The sequence below is a fragment of the Vulpes vulpes genome, chromosome 12, assembly GCF_048418805.1.
Source record: "Vulpes vulpes isolate BD-2025 chromosome 12, VulVul3, whole genome shotgun sequence".
NCBI lineage: Eukaryota > Metazoa > Chordata > Mammalia > Carnivora > Canidae > Vulpes > Vulpes vulpes.
Genome location: NC_132791.1, coordinates 31,217,134 through 31,239,646, shown reverse-complemented (window position 1 = coordinate 31,239,646; position 22,513 = coordinate 31,217,134).

The following is a 22,513-nucleotide window of genomic DNA, read 5'->3' as shown; positions in this document are numbered from 1 at the left end:
AAAAGGCAAGTGAATCAAATCTCACCCACCTCAGAAATTGGTGTTAATTTTCTTTGTTACTTGTTTGGAAAATTTGATTTAGAGTTTTTGAAAAAGAATGAAGAATTTTAGGTCTCCTCAAGCACTGGATAAATTTCTTTTACATAATTTATTATGTATTATTGTAGTAATATTTACATAAAATTTAACCATCTTTAAAGGTACCATCAGTGTTATTAATTACATTTACCATGTTGTGCAAACATCACCACCTAAAACCATGTGATGGGAAAAGAAAGAATCTAAATCTTTATTTTTTAAGTTTTTAAAGAGATTTTATTTATTTATTTATTCATGAGAGACACAGGGGAGAGAAGCGGAGACACGAAGTCTCGATCCCGGGACTCCAGGATCACGCCCTGGGCTGAAGGCAGACACTGAACTGCTGAGGCACTCAGGGATCCTGAGTCTAAAACTTTTAGAATTTGATATTGGAGAAGGGTGCCTGGGTAGCTCAGTCATTGCAACATTTGACTCGATTTTGGCTCAGATCATGATCTCAGGGTCCCGTGATCGAGCCCTGCATGGGGCTCCACTCTGGTGTGGAGCCTACTTATGATTCTCTCTCTCCTTCTCCCTCTGTTGGTCCCCACCTCTACATACTCTCTCTTGTGCTCCCCCCACCTCCCCGCCCTGCCAAAAAAAAAAGAAAAGTTAATGTTGGATAATATATTATTTTTGTCTCATGGCATAAGTGTTTTTTTTTAAATTTCTTTTGAAAAAAAATGACTAGATATGAACTGTATAGGAAACATTTGATAAGATTGATGATGTCTGCGCATACAAAAAAATCAGAAAAAAATTAAAAAGTAAGTTACAATCTCAAGAAAGTTATGGCAACTTACAGCTGATCAAGTTTTAGTATCCAGAGTATATGAAGACTTGTTTAAAACTGTTAGTAAAGGGGAAACATCACACCAAAATATTAGAAAAGTTGTGAACAACAAGTCTATAGAATAGCAAATATAAATATTGAGTAAGCTTAGGAATAAATGTTCAAACTTGTTAATCAGGCAAGTATAAATGAAAACTACAGCAGGGAATAGTTCACTGACAAAAATTAGAAAATAGAACAATACCAATTTTTGTCAAGGATGTAGAGAAGGGGAACTATTGTACAATGGTATGGAATCCAAAATCAGTAAAAATGTCTGAAAAAACTATTTTATTATGTAATAAATTTGGACCTATATATACTTTAGATCCCTGTGATAGAAGGTGTCCTTGTTGGTAATAAAAACAATGCAAGCAACCCAACCACCTTTCAACAATCAACTGAATGGATAAATTATGATATATCATTACAAAAGACTATATACAATAAACACAGATCTCAAGACCATGAAGTTGAAGAAAATAGCAATAAGAAAATGGACAGTTCGATTCCATTTATAGCAATATTTGAAAGAGAACCCATTGATATGTTGTGTATATAGTTAAAATTGACAGTCATAAAGAAAACCAAATGCACAATTACAACTGGAAATCAAGAGATTAGTTATCTTCTGCTGGGATAAAGGGGGGAAACATCATTGAGGAGAAAAATCCACAGAGCTTGAAAGATATTGATGAAGTTCTAATTAGGGTATATGAAATTCATTTGATTATCTAAACTTTGCAGGTATACATTTATTGTGTCTTTAAAATTTTTGGATAATCTCATTTATGAAGTATAAAAGTGAAAACAGAAAAGATTTGAAAATATATACATGCCAGTGGCTTTATTGTAGTAAAGAAATTAATTTTAAATTGTGTTTCTGGCATCTAACTAATATTTCTGTCTTGGGGCTGGAATATGAAAGATAGACTATCACATCTCGGCTTCCTCCTTCACCTTCCAACATCCTGCTCATCCTGATGGATTACCTGTAGCACCTCCCTTCTTGTGGAAACTGGAATAATCAGTTTATTTCCTTTGAATAGCAGTTCATCATTTTCATTGATTTTCTTTCAGCGGGTAAAATATTCTTTGATTTCTTATGTCGCTTCACTTTTCTCTTTAAACTATCCATCTCTTCTCCAGCCTCATAACCTCTGGGGGCTCCTGTTCTCCTTCTGCTTGTCTGACTGAGGTAGATTTCCTTCTGAAACTGCTGAGGCATTTTTTTCCTTCATCACCCCAACTACACGTGTGTATTCTACTCTATCAATATCTGCTGTAATTTTGATGTAGTTGAACCTCCCTTTCTTCCTTGTTCCAGTCTGTCATGGCAAGCAACATACACAAAAGATATATACAATAAGCAATTTTCTTGCTGGACTACTATGGGCAGGGACTTGGGCTTTGATAGTAAGTACTTATGCTGTTAGTGCCAGGAAGATTTAAGAGAGCATTATTCTGAGAACATCAAGCCCTGTATTGCACTTCTATTTCAGAGAGAATTTTTGGACAGAAACATGGAAACTTTACTGGCAAAAAATATCCTATTTCCCACCAACCAGGTTAAACAATTCCTGTGATTGCTAATAATCCACATGACTAATATATATTATGACTTTCTTTTATGCCAGCCACTGTGCTGTGCTAATTATCCCATTTTATCAATGTAAGAGTTTTGATCTGATGATCATAGGCAAAAGTCCAAATTGAAATTGAAGAAAAAAACAGGAAGAAAATTAAAGGGAGAAAAAAAGAGTAGAACAAGGGAAAGATTGTGAAAAGAGAGAAATGAGTCCCTTTCAGTATTTCTTATGTTATCTGTAATTTATACAATGCAGTCTGGAAGTATAATTCTGAATTAGATAGAGTGGGAGGAACATTTGAATTCATTGTTCTCTCTAAGGATAATGTACTTCCACATGCCATGATTCTCTCATCTGCTCCAGGAAAGCTAAGAAATCATATCACATAAAAAGGGTTACTGATGAATTTTTTATTTATTTAATTACTTGTGTATTTTTGCAGGTGAATTTTTAAATTGGATACTCAGATCAAAAAGCCTAGAACAAATACCCAAAATTTGTAATTTTCTTTTTTTAATAAAATAAATTTCTTCTTAATTGTCATTAAAAAAGTCAAGAAATGCATAAAAATATGAACCTGTAATTATACTATAAGTGATAATATAATATGCATAAAATATTGGTTTCTGCATTAGACTGGGGTTCATAGTAATATGTCTGGATATTTTTATTTTACCAAATACTTAATATTTTACCAATTACTTGGTAAATAAATAATAAATAAATGCCTATGCTATTTATTATTATTTTTAAAAGATTTTTCTTTATTTATTCTTGAGAGACAGAGAGGCAGAGACAAAGGCAGAGGGAGAGGCAGGCTCCATGCAAGGAGCCCGATGTGGGATTTGATTCTGTCTTTAGCATCGCACTCTGGGCCAAAGGCAGGCGCCAAACCGATGAGCCACCCAGGCATCCCTGCTTATGCTTTTTAAAGTAATGTAAATATTTATAGATACACATATATTATGTAGCTGTGTAATTTTTGCTGCATAATATAAACATGGATATAACAAAACTTTAATTTTTTTCCTGAAGAATTCTAATCTATTGTCATGAACAATGCTGAAGTAAAAAACTTGCATATATGATATCTGCACTCTTTTTCATATTTTTCTACACATATTTCTAAAAGGAGAATTGCTAGAATCAATGCTTATATACTTTCAATATATTTTTCTAAATGGCCTCCTAGAAATTTAGCATCAATTTAAGTGCTCCTTGACAGTTTCTGAATGGTTGTTTTCACATCCTTAACAATAGTGGATCATTTTAATCTTTTAACCTTGGTGATCGGATAAATACAATAGTAGCTATTTTGTATTTTAGCTAATTTACTCAAATGATATCAAAGTTTAACATTTGTCTCAAGTGGGATTCCTTGGAAATAGACTTGCATGCAGGAATCCTACTGGGGAGTGCCCACAGAAATAACTCTAAGATATTGGGTAGATCTAGATGGAGAGAGTTGAATTGCAAAGTGCTTGAAAGATGCAATTATGCCTCCCCAGTCTGAAGAGAGGAACCAAGATTGCCTTTTCGAGTTTTCTTGAATGAGATATGTACTCATTCAAAATGTCTGTATATTCCCCCTTACTGAATGTGTATTAAACAAGTCAATGACTGTTGGTCCTTTTGGGAAAAGAATGTGGGGTCTCTATTATATACACTTGTTGAAGTGGTGGGGTTATTTTTTCTGTGGACTGTCCTCTACTTCAATCAATGGGGTTCTGGCCCAGTTTCAAAATCTGTTCAAGGATTGTATTTGTTTTGGGATGACTGCCTTACTCTCCCAACTGCCTGTCCTGGGTTTCTTTTGATTTGAGTAGTACCTTACTTGATGCCCAACAGTCTTGCCCCTAAGAGCACTGAGTTCTCAAAGTTATCTTCATAGGTTTCTGAAGAGCAGGCTTATGGATATCATTCAAAACTTGCTATTCATTTATGATATCTGGGCTCACCTTTCTTCTAAGAGCTCAGCAATACTACCCGTCCTGTATTTCCTAGGTTTTATCATCCCCACTGTCACTGAGCCAAAATTTTCATATTCAAGTTCTTTCATGAATTTTCCTTAACTAAGTCCCTTAACCTCTTTAAATTATAGATTTCTCTTTTGCAAAATAAGAAAAAAATGAATTGTTTTCTTCCAACCTCACGCTCTTGTTTCCAAGGTAAAATGAATAAAAATGTGTGAATATATTTCATGAAACTGTAGTCCTAAGCAAGTGTAACATAGTATTTTTATTTCTCATTACAAAATCATGCAGTGCCTCAAAATACCCTGTTTTAAAACATTGGAAAATCACTGCATCTTCTACTATAGCCGAAACATTGCAAGGGTTAACTGTTAAAAACTCAAATCCATAACAAGATTTTTCTATTAGCCACAGTTATAGAATATAAACCTAAAAACACTACAGGCTGAAATACCTAAAATATGAGATGGAATCAAAGAACAAGTTAGGACACAAATTGAGTAGAAGAGATTGTTTGACTGAAAGAGCATTTCTGGGATACTAGAGATGGCTACTTATGGAATCATTCTGAGAGATAAGCATACTCCATACGTTATGTCCAGAGTGAAGTGTCCTCTTCTGTTTTGTGATTCAGAGGTCTAATGGAAGAAGCACCACACTCTTCCTCTGGCTCAACTATTGCATACCTTCTCTGGGGTAGAATTTTTTTTTTTAAGTTTTTTTTTTTTTTTAAATTAATTATTTATTTATTTATTTATGATAGTCACAGAGAGAGAGAGAGAGAGAGAGAGAGAGAGAGAGAGAGAGGCAGAGACACAGGCGGAGGGAGAAGCAGGCTCCATGCACCGGGAGCCTGATGTGGGATTCGATCCCGGGTCTCCAGGATCGCGCCCTGGGCCAAAGGCAGGCGCCAAACCGCTGCGCCACCCAGGGATCCCTCTGGGGTAGAATTTAACTTGGCAATTATGTTACTGCTGTTGAACTTTTGATTATTTTTAATGAGTATTTTCAGTATCGTAAGACTCAAATGATGAATATTCCATATATAACAACAAAAGAAGTGTTTCACTGAAGCAAAGTTAAATTTTTGAAAAGAAAACCTTCAGTCTCAAGGTGCCTGGGTGGCTCAGTTGGTTATACATCCAACTCCTGATTTAGGCTTAGATCATGATTCTGGGTTTGTGAGATGGAACCCAACACTCAGCATAGAACCTGCTTGAGAGTCTCTCTCACTCTACCCTTACCCCTGCTTGCTTCTAGTTCTCTTTTTCAATAAATAAAATCTTTCAAACAAACAACAAAAACCCTTCAATCTCATCATGATAAGCCTAAAAGAGCAGACAGCTTTACGATAAGAATATTTTTTAGGATGCTCAACAATATTTTTTTTATCACAAATGTTTTTCAGCTTTTTATATTACTTCAAACAGGAAAATTAAAAAAATACTGTATTATGGATCTATAAATATTCACATACATAAAGTGGATATATAAATACACACATACATAAAATTCTTTGGCAAATGTGGAGAAAATGGAATTCACATACACTGTTGGTGGGAAGGCAAATAGGTGCAGCCACTGTGGAAAACAGTATGGAGATTCATCAAAACATTAAAGGTAGAATTACTGTATGTTTCAGTAATTCTGCTACTGAGTACTGTTTTTTTTTTTTTTTTTTTTTTTTTTTTTTTTTTTTTTGCTACTGAGTACTTAACTGGAGAATATATGAACACTAATTCAGGTGTTCATATGAACCTCTATATTTATTGCAGCATTACTTGTAATAGTCAACAAACTATGGAAGCAACCCAAGTGATGGATGAAAGGATAAAAAAAATTACACACACACACACACACACACACACACACAAACACACTTGGGTTTATCCTGAGTGGTAACTCAGTCATGAAGAATGAAATCTTGCCATTTGCAACAACATGGATAGATCTAGAGAATATGATGCGGAGGGAAACAAGTCAGAGAAAGACAAATACCATATGATTTCACTCATATGTGGAATTTAAGAAACAAAATAAACAAAGGGAACAAAGAGAGATAAACCAAGCAACAAACTCTTAACTGTAGAGAAAAAGCTGATGGTTATCAGAGGGGAGATGTGTGGGAGGATGGGTGAAATGGTTGAGGAGAGTTAAAGAGTATGCTTATCATGATGAGCACTGAGTTGAGTATAGAATTGTTGAATCACTATATTTTATACCTGAAACATATAAAACTATATGCTAACTCTTACTGAAATTGAAATTAAAAAAATATATTTTTGAATATACAAATAAAAATTTTGCCACTTTTGTTGGTAATACTTTATTTTGGGGTTTTGTTATTATCTTTTTCCTTATTTTAGAAAGTATTATGCTATATTAATATACAATTTTATAGTTCACAGTTTTAACATTTTCTGCTAGAGACCTGGCTTCCAACTATAGAGAATAATTTGACCATTTTAATTTACTGAGATCATTAAAGTAATCTTTATATTGTCTAAGAGACAATGAAATATGAAGCTTTTTTGATTTCCTCAAAGCTATAAGTATAGTTTCACTTGAGATGTCACTTTCTTGAGTTGAAATTTGTACTGTATTGTAGCCATTTAAAAATGAAATGTGTATTTGGAGTGATGACAACAAATCTTTGTCACAGGTTTTTGAAAATAAGTGGTTTATCCCATATTATGTTCTTGATCTGGCTGTGTTAATGATTTATTTCAGAGTTATTGAGAATCTGGCAGGAGACATCAAAATAAATGAATGGAAAAGCTGTATTAACTAACCCATTCACACAATTAAAATTAGAGCATAATCACACAATTAAAATTAGAGCATATGGATGAATTCTTTTTCCAGTTTGCATACTTGTCAACTTTAGAAAAGCTATGGAGAAAATTAAATATTAAAACTGGAGGTGTGACCCTTTTAACAGCTTGAAAATAAAATTAAAAAATTGGGGTCAAGCTATTGAAAATTTGAGACAAATGGAAATAGGAATTTTATTAAAATATTAATTTGTAGAAAATTCTAATTTCAGGAAGCAAAACATTAAGAACCTTATTTTACTAATTAGAAGGTATCTGAGTTTTTAAAATATACATACTTTTTGGCCATTCAAACATGTCATGCTTACAGGTGGCTAGGCTTATTTTTTCCCCTATTGTTTTGTATTGCAAATCTGCAATAAAATCAAATTGTTTTTCTTATTTAAATCTCTGTAAGGGATACTTATTTAAACATAAAGTATTAACAACATATTGTGGATTTATTACATAAGTATATCATATAATGAATGACAAGTTGAGCGTAAAATTTGGGAGAAGAGAAATATATATGTAGCTTAAAGATGGACAGTGTTTAGTAAAAAAAGTACACCATAAAAATTAATAACAAAACAACTAGCAAGCAGTAAAAAAGAAATAATTAGATAACAAAACAGATACTATGTAATTATAAAAGAATCCAAAAAAGAGAGAAAAGGGAACAATAAACAAATAGGACAAATGAAAAACATGTAGTAAGATAATAGAAACAAGCTAAAATATATCCATAATCACATTAAATACAAAGTAAATTAAATTGGAATACAGATTTTTGTAATAGTGGATAAAAAGCAAGACAATTCTATACTGACTATAAGAAATTAAATGAAGACTTGAATGGATTAATATTATATATGTATATAATGCTAAAACTCAAAGTTTTGGAGCATAATGTAAAGTACATTTTGCAACAAGGAATATTAGTAAGGATAAAAAAAATCCGTTCAAAAGTGACAGAAAGGGTTAACTCATCAATAGGACATAATAATAAGCATTTATTGACAATAATGGAGCTTTAAGTATATTAATCAAAAACAGATAAAATTTATTTTAATTTAAATTCAATTAATTAACATATATTATTGGTTTCAGAGGTAGACATCAGTGATTCATCACTTATATAATACCCAGTGCCCATTACATCATGTGCCTCCTTAATGTCCATCACCCAGTTACCCCCCTCCCCTACCTCCTTCCTACCAGCAACTCTCAGTTTTTTTCCTATGCTTAAGAGTCTCTTATGGAGGGTTCCTGGTTGGCTCAGTTCATTAGTGTCTTCTTTTAGCTAAGGTCATGATCCCAGAGTCCTGGGATTGAGTTCTGCATCAGAATCCCTGCTGAGCAGGACTCCTCTCCCTCTCCATGTTTCTCCCCCTGCTCATGCTCTCTCTCTTTCTCAAATAAATAAAAATCTTAAAAAAAAAAATCTTTTATGGTTCATCTCCCTCTCTGATTTTGTCTTGTTTTATTTTTTCCTCTCTTTCCCTATGATCCTTGTTTCTTAAATTCCCCATATGAGTGAGGTCATATGATAATTGTCTTTCTCTGATTGACTTATTTTGCTTAGTATAATGTCCTCTAGTTCCATCTACATCATTACAAATGGCAAGATTTCATTTTTTTGATGGGTGAGTAGGATTCCATCATATATATACCACATCTTTATGTATTCATCTGTCAATGGACATCTGTGCTCTTTCCATAGGTTGGCCGTTATGGAGAATGCTGCTATAAACATTGGGGTACAGGTGCCCCTCTGGATCACTACATTTGTCTCTTTGTGGTAAATACCCAGTAGTGCAATTGCTGGGTTGTAGGGTAGCTTTATTTTCAACTTTTTCAGGAACCTCCATACTTTTTCCTAGAGTGGCTGCACCAGCTTGCATTTTCAGCAATAGTGTACAAGGATTCCCTTTTCTCCACATCCTCACTGACATCCATTGTTTCTTGAATTGTTATTTTTAGCCATTCTGACTGGTGTGAAGTAGTATCTCATTGTGGTTTTGATTTGTATTTCCCTGATGCCAAGTGACATGGAGCATTTCTTCATGTGTCTGCTGGCCATTTATATGGAGAAATGTCTGTTCATGTTTTCTACCTGTTTTTTGATTGGATTATTTGTTCTTTGGGTGTTGAGTTTGATAAGTTCTTTATGGATTTTGGATACTAGCCCTTTATCTGATATGTCATTTGCAAATACCTTCTCGCATCCTGTCAGTTGTCTTTTGGTTTTCTTGACCATGCAAAAGCTTTTTATCTTAATGAAGTCCCAATAGTTCTTTTTTTCCTTTGTTTCCCTTGTCCTTGGAGACATATATATCAATAAGTTGCTGTGACAGAGAACACCTGTGTTCTCTAGGATTTTGATGGATTCTTGTTTCACGTTTAGGTCTTTCATCCATTTGAGTCTATTATGTATGGTGTGAGGAAATGGAGCAGTTTCATTCTTCTGCATGTGGCTGTCCAATTTTCCCAACAACATTTGTTGAAGAGGCTGTCCTTTCTCCATTGGATATTCTTTCCTCATTTTCGAAGATTAGTTGACCATAGAGTTGAGGGTCCATTTCTGGGTTCTCTGTTCTGTTTTATTGATCTATGTGGCTGTTTTTGTGCCAGTACCATACTGTCTTGATAATCAAGCTCTGTAATAGAACTTGAAGTCCAGAATTGTGATGCCACCAGTTTGATTTTCTTTTCTAACCTTCTTGGGCTATTTGGGGTCTTTTCTGGTTCCATATAAATTTTAGGGTTATTTGATCTAACTCTGTGAAATAAGTTGATGGTATTTTGGTAGGGATTAAATTGAATGTATAGATTACTCTAGGTAGCATAGACATTTTAATGATATTTGTTCTTCCAAACCATGAGCATGGGACATTTTTTCCATTTCTTTGTATCTTCCTCAGTTTCTTTCATGACTATTATATAGTTTTCCACATACAGATATTTTTTCTCTTTGGTTAGGTTTATTTCTAGTTATCTAATCGTTTGGGTGCAATTGTAAATGGGATTGACTCCTTAATTTCTCTTTCTTCTATCTAGTTGTTAGTGTATAGAAATAGAACTGATTTCTGTGCACTGATTTTATATGCTTCCACTTTGCTGAATTCCTGTATGAGTTCTAGCAATTTTCTGGCAGAGTCTTTTGGGTTTTCCATATAGAGTATCATGTCATCTGTGAAGAATGAGAGTTTGACTTTTACCAAAGAATGAATGGGTCATCCAGGATATTAAAGAAGAATTTAAAAAATTCATGGAAACAAATGACAATGAAAACACAACTGTTCAAAACCTTTGGGATGCCCCAAAGGCAATCCTAAGAGGGAAGTGTATAACAATATAAGCCTTTCTCAAGAAACAAGAAAGGTCTCAAAAATACAACCTACCCTATACCTAAAGGAGCTAAAGAAAGAACAACAAATAGGCATAAACCCATCAGGAAAAGAGGAGCAATAAAGATTTAGAGCAGAAATCAGTAAAATAGAAACCAAAAGAACAGTAGAACTGACCGATAAAACTAAGAGCTGGTTCTTTGAAAGGATTAATATGATTGATAAACCCTTGGCCAGACTTATCAAAAAGAAAAGAGAAAGGACCCAAATAAATGAAGTCATGAGTGAAAGAGATCACAACCAACACCAAAGAAATACAAACAATTATAAGAACAATTATGACCAACTATATGCCAACAAATCAGGCAATCTGGAAGAAATGCAGGCATTCCTAGAAATGTATTAACTACCAAAACTAAAGAAATAGAAAACCTGAATAGATCCATAACCAGCAAGAAAATTGAAACAATAATAAAAAATCTCCCAACAAACAAGAGTCCAGGGCAAATGGCTTCCCAGGAGAATTCTACCAAGCATTTAAAGAAGAATTAACCTATTCTTCTGAAGGTGTTTCAAAACATAGAAATGGAAGGAAAACTTCCAAACACTTTCTATGAGGCTAACATTACCTTGATCCCAAAATCAAAGACCCCACAAAAAAGGAGGCTTATAGACGAATATACCTGATGAACATGAATACAAAAATTCTCACCAAAATACTAGCCATTAGGATCCAACAGTTCATTATTAGGATATTCACCTTGACCAAGTGGGATTTATTCCTGGGCTGCAATAGTGATTCAACATTTACAAATCAATCATTGTGACACTTTACATTAATAAAAGGAAGGACAAGAACCATATGATTCTCTCAGTAGATACAGAAAAAGCATTTCCAAAGTATAGCATCCTTTCTTCATTTAAACTCTTCACAGTATAAGAAAGAGGGAGCATACTGCAATATCATAAAAGCCAAATACAGAAAGCCCACAGTGACTATCATTCTCAACAGGGAAAAGCAGAGCTTTTCCCCTAAGGTCAGGAACATGGAAGGGATGTCCACTATCACCACTGCTGTTCAACATAGTGCTAGAAGTCTTAGCCTCAGCAATTTTAATTATTTCCAAAAATAAATAAATGACACTCAAATTGGTAAAGATAAACAGGTCAAGTTTCAAGGAAAAGTAGACAGATCTATGGTTTCAGCGGCACCTGCGAGACTCAAGTGGGTTAAGCATCTGCTTTCAGTTCAGGTCATGGTCCCAGAGTCCTGAGACCAAGCCCCACATTGGGCTCCTTGCTCAATGGGGAGCCTGCTTCTCCCACTCCCTCTTCCTGCTCTTCTCCCAGCTTGTGCTCTCTCTCTTTCACTGTCAAATAAATAAATATTTTTAAAAAATCCATAGTTTCAGCTGAAAAGTTTAACACTCTGCTCTCAATAATTGAGAAAATAATTAGAAAATCAGTAAGAGAATGGAAAATTTGAAATACACTACCAACTAACTTGATCTAATTGACATTTATAGAACATTCAACCAAATGTGACAGAACACATGTTCTTTTCAAGATCACGTGGAACAGTTGCCAAGATAGAATATATTCTGGAGTATTAAACAAGAATCAATAATCCCAAGAATTCAAGTTGTATGAAGTATTTTCTTTGACCACAATGGAATTAACATAGAAGTCAGTAAGAGAAAGATCACTAGGAAATTTTCCAAATATTTGGGAACACAACTTTAAATAATATATGGGTTAATGAAGCAAGTACTAGGGTGCCCCTAGATATCAGGAATACAAAAGAAAGTTATTAAATAACTCCATCACTAAGGATCCACCACTGGGAATGAAAGAACTCTACCCCATTACCTACATTTTATACTATTGCAGATTGCAATACTCAGGTATCAACAGAGTGCTGGTCTGCCTCCTTTTTCTGTGTCATCAGAACAAAAATCATTTGTGTTAAAATACCATGTAGTTTTGTAATTTATACTTCTGTAGTTTATGTTGGAGAAGAATACTTCAAAGTGTCCCTTCCTTAAGATTTCTGTATGAAGAATCATTTTCCAGTTCCTGGGTATCCATTTTCCTGTTTTTATTTTTCCTGTATTTTTGTTTATTCATGATTCTGGAGTTACATATGAATCAGCACAAAATTTGCAGTAGTTATTTTTGAGGGCTAAAGAACATTTTGCAATATTAAAAAGTCCATGTTACTTATTAATTTGGGTTATTATAGGGATGGAGGTGATGTGAAGGATATAATGCTAATTCTTCAGTTGCACAGAATAAAGGACTCATGCAATTACTTACAAGATCTGAAAAAAAAACCCTGAATAAATAGCAAGCAATATGCAATGAATAAAGAAAAGTGAATAATAGTATGGGATTTTAGCATGACTTTCTTACAGAAATAATATCGTGTGCTCAATATTCATCAAACATGTTTTTACATTCATGGTGCCACAGTAAAACATTTCAAATTTATAGATAGAATAGATATGATTTAATAATTTGACACGTAAAAAATGGAAAGATTACTATCAAGTGGGAAAATTCAAAAGAAATTTTCTAACATAATAGGGAACAAAGTATGAAAGAAATTATAAATAAAATAGAAAGTAAATAATTCTTACTTTAACTGGATTGTACTAAAGACAAAAGTTTTTCAGCTACAGTGTGCCAGGGATTACAAACATGTTGAAAAAGTTTTTTATTACCCTTCTAATTAAATAACAAGAAGCAAATCAAAATTAATGAATACTTAATTGGTTTTATACTTATTTTTTGAAGTATAGTCTTAGACTAACATGAACACTAAAAAAAATTCAGTTTGAAGTATTAATTTGAAGCATTGTCAAGGACAAGTCTATGGAGATAACAAGGTTGGTAAAGAAAAAAGTGTGTAAGACACTTAGGCCACATGTAGAGCATTAATTGTTTACTAAGAGACATGGTGGTTTCAACTATGCTGGTTGCAATGACATCTTTTGGACAAGTGAAAAATAATACATATTTAGTGATCCCAAGGTCTTCTCAAATATGAACTCTTTTGATGAAGCACATAAATTTTGACCTTACAACTATTCTTGGGCACACTATGGGAATTCCAAATGAATACTGTCAAAACAATTAGATTTATATTAGACTTTATGAAATATACTAGAAGAAGTAAGAAAACAATGGTAAATTCTTTTAAAAAGGTAAATCATGTTTTTTGACAGAAAAACAATTACTTTTTAATTTACATACTTAGTTGATATGAATTTTTGCTTATAACTAATGCTATTTGTAAAACCTTTCAATAGTAGTAAAAAAAAATCGTTTCATTGTTTCACTTTTTAAAAGATTAAATGCTTACATTCCCATAAGCTTTAAGGAAACATGTTAAATCAAAACATTTAATATGAAATATAAAATAGGATATTTAATTTATGAGGAAATAATAACAAGGAACAAAAAGCTTTGCATAATTAAGGAGTGAATATCCAGGAAAAAATACTAAAAATCTGTAATACTATTTCTATCCATTGTAGATTGCAGGTATAGTTTAAATTGAGAAGACCTTTTAAACAAACTGAGTGATATGCTATTTTCAGTTTTCTTTATATTCCAGCATTGAGAAATGGTGAAGAAAAAAAAAATAATAATAAAAAAAAAAAAAGAGAAATGGTGAAGAAAATTTAAGACATACTATTTGTACTAGATATTTCTTCAAGAGTTAGTAAAAACCATAATATCAGTGACTTTTCATTGATAACATTAAAATATTTTTAATATTTTCTGGAAATAATTTATATATGATTCTTCTATAATGTTTGGACTTTCTATGTAAAATCCTTGATTTATTTTGAAATTGCTTTAAATTGTTAATGTTTCAAATTGCCACTGACTCAGCATGGTAAATTTTCCTTAAATTGAAATTAAGAAATAATTTAATATTGACAATTATGCAAAAATTTTACCTAATTAGGCAAAAATATATCAAATTATGTGAAAATCTTCATTATAATGTCAATATTAGTGATTTTACAAAAACACAGGCACTTTATTAATAAATATACAAGACCTTATTATATTTCTCATACAAATATATCTGGCTCATCAGCAGATATCCCAGATAAGAACAATGATAAATTTACTCTTGGATGTTTGGCCCACTTTGTCAAATAAGACTACACATTTACCCATAGTTTTTAGTTTTATAATTATGAAGGTTTATTTGTCAAGATAGGAGGAAAACATAGTCAACTGTTTTATCTTAAGTCATCCTAATTTATATCTATTTATATCTGTTTTACATTATCCTAATTAATATCTTTGAATATTTATGTATAAAGTATGTCAGCTCCATTTATACTCTCGCCCTCTTGAAGGGCCTTGCAAATAACAGGAACCGACTGCTCCCGATGACCGAAGTTGGACTTTCACTGTGCATAAGAAAACAACAAAACAAATAATAAGCCTCAGATTTCAGGGCTGTTTTTACTGCCTATTCTAAGTAAAACAGGGACCAATAGTTGTTTCCTATTTTAACTAATTTCATTATTATCTTTATGAAATGAGTATGATTGCGAGACACATGATATATACCCTCAGAACTTCCTGGAAGTCCTGCTTCCACTTTAGAGTTTTTGGACACCTGTAAATCCCACATTGGCACCTGGCAACAACCAGACCCAGTCTGCAGTCTACCTTGTTTCTTTTTGCTGTGCATTGGGTCTCTGACATGATGAAGGATACCTAGGGATACATATTCCAGCTTTGCATTTCTCTATGGAAAGGAAGACCTGGGAAAGAGCTCACTTAGGCTTCAGTTGGAGTTCTGGGCCATTGCCATGGGATTTGGGGGCCTGGCAAATCCCAAGCAATAGCTGGAGAATATGGGATCAAGGGAATAAACACTTTTCATACTGAGGACTCTGAGCCGTGAATAGAAGGAAGCACAGCTGGGGAGGTGAGGATCAGAGTTCCTCCAAAGCCCCACGCTCAGATCCAAGGCCCCTTCTGCTTAGGTTTCATTGGTTCTGGTGCCAGGTACTGGGCTGGAAAAGGAAATGCGGAGCTAAAATAGACATTTTCAGATGTCAAAGAACTTAGATTGTATTTTAATAAGATGACAGTTACATAAGTACACATTATTCTTTGTTTTTCTTAGGTTATTGATTTGTATAATTAATATTTTCTTTGAAATCATTCTCTGAATTAGAATTTTAGAAAAAATGTGGTTAAAAGAGTACCAGGTATGGTATACTCTTAGCTGCTCAAAGAGACTTAGTGCATAGAATTTCTTAGATCACAATAGGCTTTGAATGAAGATAGGTCTTGGAGTAATTAGTAATTATCAATTCTTGCATAAAAAATATAAATTCAAATGGAAGAAAACCTGTTTTCTGTTTAATGAAAGACCTCAATGTTTTCCAGAAATATCCTGTCTTTTCCCTGGTTTGTTGCTTATCCCCCTCCATTCTTTTTGACTCATTTTTCCACCATCTCACACACATCTCTATTTAATTTTCCAGATCCAGCTACTTATTTACTTTCATAATTCTGCTAACTTGTGTTAAGATGTTCCTTTAGAGTTGTACATTTGCTTGGATATGCATTTATTCTTGTATTTAAAATTTTGAGGTAATAAGTTTTAGGGAAACCCAGCTGAGATATCCAGCCCACTCTGTGTGATATTTGCATTTTATTCCAGGCATATCTATAATAATCTCTTCAGAAAGTAGAATCTATACTCCCACATGAGCAGAGAGTGCTAAATTTTTAATAACTTCCTTAGGGTTTTCATTTTTACTATGATACTTTCAAAGATTACAGTATAATTTAGGAATGAGAAAATGTTAGTGTTTTTACCAGGAAGTGTTAAACTATCATTACATTCATTTGTCAGTCTTCTGACTTGATTTCCATATTTAAACATAGGTAAGCTTCTAAAACTACATGGTAGGCAAGATATCTAAAACTTGGTTACTTCATTTGTGTAATAAAGGATAATGATAGTATTGGTTATAATTTTGGGGTGAGGATTAAATGGAATTTTAGCTTCTGTCAGGTAGTTGAGTTCCTGGCTCAGATCAAGTATTCAGTATATTTTAGTTACTATTATTAGACAGTTTCTCTAAACATAGACAATGACCTTTATTGTCCATTAGATTGTCTCTTTGGAGGTTGATCACCAATTAGTATGCCAGATCCCCTTACAGACAAATTGGTTGTTACCCAGAATTATGCCAATAAAGCAGTTAGTTAAGAGTGAAATTGACAAATAGTTCCACTGATAGATTGTTCAGTAATTAGCTTTTTTATGAATGAAAAATAAAGCCTAGTCATTTTAGGTCAATAACTTGGGCCCTACTATTCAATATATGAAGCAATTTTATGTGGGAAGTGAATGCTATAGAAAAATCAAGTATCTGACTTTAAAATATTACAACTCAAATATTGTTCACATTTTAAAAATATTTTTTGGTTCATTATTCTCATTCCCTTTTTTTTTTTTAATACCAATCTTATTTTTACACTATCTTATTCTTCTGGTGAATGATATTCCATCTGTCCCATCTTTAAGCCAGATCTTTCAGGCTCCATATGAGTTTCTTAATTTCAGTTTTGGTTTCTATGTGGTCTTAATTATTTCTTAGGTCATATTTTATTATTTCACTTATACAAGTATCTTAGAATTTTTAAAAATCTCATTTTAAAAAAAAAATAAAAAAAAAATAAAAATCTCATTTTTAGAAAGATTTTCTAAGGATTAGGAGATGCAAAAAATATTTTTATTGTGAAAATTATCAATTATACACAAAAGTAAAGAGAATTGGATGATAACAATTGTCTTTTTGTCATTTTTTTCAAGAAATACATATTTTAAATGGTATACTGGTAATATAAATATATGATCATATACATGAAATATAAACATAATAGTGCATCTATGTCTCAGAGGAAATATATTTTTTAAATTCTCAGCGTATCTTTCTTATTTCTTTTAAGACCTCTGTAAAAATTAATTGACCAGTAATGAGCTGACGACTGAAGAAAAATAAAAAAAACTAATAATTGTCCTATGGTCTGTCTAGCTATGAATTATATAGTCATCTTTGCAAACTATTGAGCATATGATTTGTAGGAGTCTTGACTTAATGTCTAATTTTCAACCCACTTCCTTGAGCTTGTAAGGAAAAAAAAAAGTTCAAGTGAAAAGGAAAAATAATCTCTCCATCTGTGTGTAGAAGCTATAAGAGTATAAAGAGTCTTCAGTGGAGAAAATCTATTTTACTTTTACTGGATCATTAATGGTGTGTACCCACACTTAATATTTATACAAAATAGTATAGTTCTCACTTTTAATTATAAATGAGGTATAATTAACATACAATGTTATATTAATTTCTGTGTGCAATATTTTGTTCAGCAATTGTATACATTTTTGAGTGTTCCTCAATCTACATATACTCTTAATCCCCTTTATCTATTTCACTAATGCCCTCACCCATACTTCCTCTCTGGTAACCACCAGTTTGTTCTCTATATTTGAGTCTGTTTTGTTTTGTTTTCTTTGGTCCTTTTTTTGGCCTTTTTTCCCCATTGTTTCTTAAATTCCACATAAGTAAAACCATTACTTTCTTTCAATTTCTAAATTGGCTCAGAAATAAAATATCTTTCAGATATAATTTTTATATACTTGTATAGTTATATTAAGTACAGGTCAAATCTGGCATAGTTCTTTCTGGTATCTTTCCAGTGACTATTTTGTTTTCAATACTGGGATCAAAGTTGATGTTTTTATTTGTTAATTTAGATCATTGGGGCTGACTTTTGCTAATTTTGGTCTGTCATAGCAGTAAAGGGCAGTATAATCTCCACAAGAAACCACATCTTTTCCCTCCTAGCATTTGTCTGGGACTAAAAGCTTTTAAGATGGGTCACATGATCTCTGGCAGTAATCTTGTTCTCTAGTGATAACAAACAGATAAATTCATTCACTTTCCTAAAGGAAGGGTGTTCATGTGAAAAGTCAGTGATCATCATCCCATAAATACCCTTAAGGAAATAGAACTTCAAACACTGAGTGATGTATATGGAATTCAAGAAATGAAACATGAACATAGAGGTACAAAAAAAGAGAGAGGGAGGCAAAAAGAGAGAGGGGGAAGCAAACCATAAAATTGATTCTTAACTATAGAGGACATCTGAGGGTTGCTGAAGGGGGGTGGGCAGTGTTGGGGATTAAGGAGGGTACTTGTAATGAACACTGGGTGTTATATGTTAAGTGGTAAATCACTTAATTCTCCTGAAACAATTATATACTATATATTAACCAATTAGAATTTAAACAATTTGAAACGAACTGACTAAATACCTTAAACAAAGAAACAAACAAACAAAAAAAGTGAGTGAAATGAAAATTCTTAAAAAATATATATATGGAGGCACTTGGATGGCTTAGTATGTTGAACATCCTACTCAGTTTGGGCTCAGGTTGTGATCTCAGGGTCCTGGGCTCCAGCCCCCAGTCATGGCTCCATGCTGAGTGAGGATTCTGCTTAGAATCCTCTCTCCTCCTTCTTTCTCTGCCCCTCCCCCACTTCACTTATTCAAGTGTACTCTCTCTCCAAAATAAATAAATAAATAAATAATCTATCTTTATGTATATATAAACCTTATATGTAGTGATATATAAATAATTTTATATATTATAATTTTTCTCCCCCATAATTGGAAATATGACATGAATATCCATTCTCACCTCTCCTTTATTGGAAGTTTTAGGGCAATTAGGTAAGAAAATGTTTTTATTTAAAGGCATATGTAATAGAAAGGAAAGAAATAAAACTATACCTGTTCACAGACAACGGTGTCTATGTAGAAAAGCCTAAGGCATCTAAAAAACAAAAAACGACCAAAAGTACCAAAACTTTCAGAGCTAAGTAATGAATTTATCAAATTTAGAGGATACAAGTGAACACATAATCAAATTTCTATATAATAGCAACAAACAACTGAAAAAAACAGTTAAATACAATACCATTTAGAATAGTGCCAACAAAAATGAAATATTTGAGTACAAATTTAATGAAATTTCAGGATCTCTCTGCTAAAGACTATAAAATGCTGATAAAATATGGAAGACCTTGGGATGCCTGTGTAACTCAGAGATTAAGTGTCTGCCTTGGGCTCAGGTCGTGATCCTAGAGTTCCAGATCAAGTCCCACATCAGGTTCCCTGCATGATCCTGCTTCTCCCTCTGCCTACGTCTCTGCCTCTTTCTCTGTGTCTCTCATGAATAAATAAAATCTTTAAAAAATATATGGAAGACTTAAAGAAATGGAAAGATGTATTTTCTCAGATTAGAAGACTCAACATAAAAATATTAATTCTTCCTAAATTGATGTATAAATTTAATTCAGCTTCAATAAAAACCCAACAGAGATTTTGTAAATATAGACAAATGGATTCTAAAAGTTATACGGAAGTGCAAATAAATGATTATAAATAAAACGATAAAGTTGGAGGGCTCATAGAAAGTAATGAGAAAGTTTTGGTAAGGGTGCAGATATATAGATCAGTAGAAAAGAATAGAGTCCAGAAATACATTCATATTCAAATATGTCCATATGATGTTTGACAGAGTTGCAGAAGAAATCCCAATGGAAACAATGGGAGATAATGTTGAAATAATTGGTCATCCATAAGTAATATAAAAAGGAAAGGGAAAGAAAAAGAAAAAAAGGAAAAACAGAATCTGAACTTAAACATTGTATTTTATACAAAATTCTATTCAAGGGCACCGGGGTGGCTCAGTAGTTGAGCATCTGCCTTTAGCTTGGGTTGTGATCTCAGGGTCCTGGGATCAAATCTCACATCAGGCTCCCTGCAGAGGAGCCTCTACCCTCTGCAGAGGGAGGGGCAGGCTCCCTGCAGGGAGCCTGATGCAGGACTCTGTGTCTCTTATGAATAAATAGATTTTAAAAATCTTTAAAAAATCTACTTAAAATGGATCACAGTATAAAAGTAAAACATAAAACTATAAAACATTTAAAAGCACATAGAGGAGAAAATCTGGTGTTAGAGCTTTTAGGTATGACTGCAAAAGTATAATCCATAAAAGGAAAAAACATTGGATATCATCAAAATTAAAAGATTTAGCTCTATTAAAGATACTAGGAAGGGAATGAAAAGACAAGTTACAGACTGGGGAACATATATGCAAATAAAAAATTTAGCAAAAGCCTTTAATTTCAGAATACTGAAACCTCTATGTCTCAAAAGTAAGAAAACATAAAAATGGGTAAAAACTTGGACACTTCACAAGAGAGTATATAAGGATGTCAAACAAGTACATGAAAAGGTAGCATCATTAACCATTAGAAAAAAAGCAAATTAAAACCATAATTAGATGCCACTATAAACCTTCTAGAATAACTAAAATTTAAAAATGCAGTACTAAAGTTTAGATGAGAATATGGAACAAGATGTAACTCTTCTCTTTGCTGGTGTGAAAGCAACATGCTTTCAGTTACACAGCAGTTTCTACCCCAGCCAAGTGACCCAGCAATCCCATTCCTGTGTACCCAAGCGAAATTAAAACTGTTGATCACACTAAAACTTAGATATGATATAGGTAGTAGTATTTGGTCTTACAGGAAGATTTGCTCGATAGCTCTATGTAAAATTGCCTAATAGGAACTTTTCCAAAAATGGAATTCACCTTCAGCAGGTGAATGGATAAACTTTTACATCCATACAATAGATAGAAAGAAAAAAACTATTGTTGCACATGCAACAATATGAATGGATCTCAAGGTCTTTTCTCAGAGTGACAAATGCCAATCTCAAAAGTTTGCATATTTAATGCTTCCATTGTAGAAAAGACAAAATTAATAGTGATCATAAACAATTGAATGATGCTGAGAATAGTGATTAGAGGAGGGTGTGACTATAAAAGAATAACAGGAGGAAGTTTTCTAGGGTGATGGAACAGTTTTGGATCTTGACTTCAGTGATAGAAAGATGAGTATCTCCATATATTAAAATGCATATATAATTATACAAAAAAGGAAGAGTCTGTTTTATTGTATGATTTAAAAGAAGTACAAGTGGGATGCCTGTGTGGCTCTGTGGTTGAGTGTCTGCCTTCAGCTCAGAGCATGATCCCAGAATCCCTGTGTCTCTGCCTCTCTCTCTGTTTCTCATCAATCAATAAATAAAACCTTAAAAAATAAAAATAAAATAAGTACACACATACTTTTTTGTACACATATATAATTATGGTTTACACAAGATCTAAAAGGATGCTGAGTCTAAGTAAAGGAGACATCATAAAACTTGCAAAGGTTATCTTCAGTTAAAACAGAGGGTTGTTAAGTTTTTTTAAACGAAGTGCTTAACAATCATTAAGATATTATAGGATACTAAATAATTGATTTAAAGGAAAACATTTGCTCCAGAAATTCTCTCAGATTTCAAAAAAAGATTATGAAGAGATGACCACGATAAGTAAAAAGATAAAATGGTGGAGACAACTGTATGTAAACTGACAACAGTGCAGATGGAAGTGAAATAGTAAATGAAATAATAAACTACAATTTTCTAAACTGAGAAAGATTACACTTGTCAGATCAAAATGACAAAAAAGAAGATGCATATCTAATCTTAGACCTGTGACACTTCTGAATTTCAAGAACAATAAATTTTACAGTATATTCGGTGTTGGAGGAGTGAGTAGCTAATGTATAAGAAAGAAAAATCTGTTGTTACTTTTTACTTGTGATTTTGTTATGTAACAATAAAATGTATTCCATTATTTTGCTTAATCTGAGTGTCTAATTGTATCATGTAAGTATAGTCCGTTTTTCTCCCTGTG